Below are 531 nucleotides of genomic sequence, written 5' to 3'. Positions count from 1 at the left end.
TGATCTTGCTGAGGCTGCCAGGGGGCTGCTGAAAAGCTAGACAAATCTGATAACTTACCTGAGAGTTTAAAATGGCACCCACAGCATCCTTGTTTACTGACCAGACAGAATGGGAGTAAAACTGATTGACTCAGAATTATTTGAAGATAGTCAGCAAAGCAGTCACAAATAGCATCAAAACCCAAAGGGATTCTGTTGGTCCAACAAGACGGAGAAACTTGGGGGTGATGGTGAAAACACTGATGAAAAAGAGATTAAATTAGAAAAATGTAAAATTTGCTCCAGGGCTGAATTTACTTAAAATATGTGAGCGTGTATTGAAGAATTCAAGTATTTCATTGTTGAACATAATTTACTCAGTATTTTAGAGACCTATTCTGAAGAGTTAATGCTTAAGTTTCAAAGTTAGACTGGTACTCTATCTACCTCAGCTGCATTCCCAGCCAGACACTGTCTTTTATCAATGTTTTAAGGATATACTTCTAAAAAAAAAAAAGAAAGAAAGAAAGAAAGGAGAGAAAGAAAGAAAGG

General features: G+C 36.5%; 1 protein-coding gene across 4 annotated transcripts in view; it reads left to right on the top strand.

The window, feature by feature from the left end:
• Ccnc (cyclin C) overlaps positions 1–531 on the top strand; it is a 19,277-nt gene that overhangs the window by 2,038 nt on the left and 16,708 nt on the right. The window lies entirely within an intron of this gene.

This window comes from Mastomys coucha, unplaced genomic scaffold (assembly GCF_008632895.1).
Source record: "Mastomys coucha isolate ucsf_1 unplaced genomic scaffold, UCSF_Mcou_1 pScaffold14, whole genome shotgun sequence".
Taxonomy (NCBI): Eukaryota; Metazoa; Chordata; class Mammalia; order Rodentia; family Muridae; genus Mastomys; species Mastomys coucha.
Note: the sequence above shows the minus strand (reverse complement) of the source record. Positions and strands in the feature narration are given on the sequence as shown.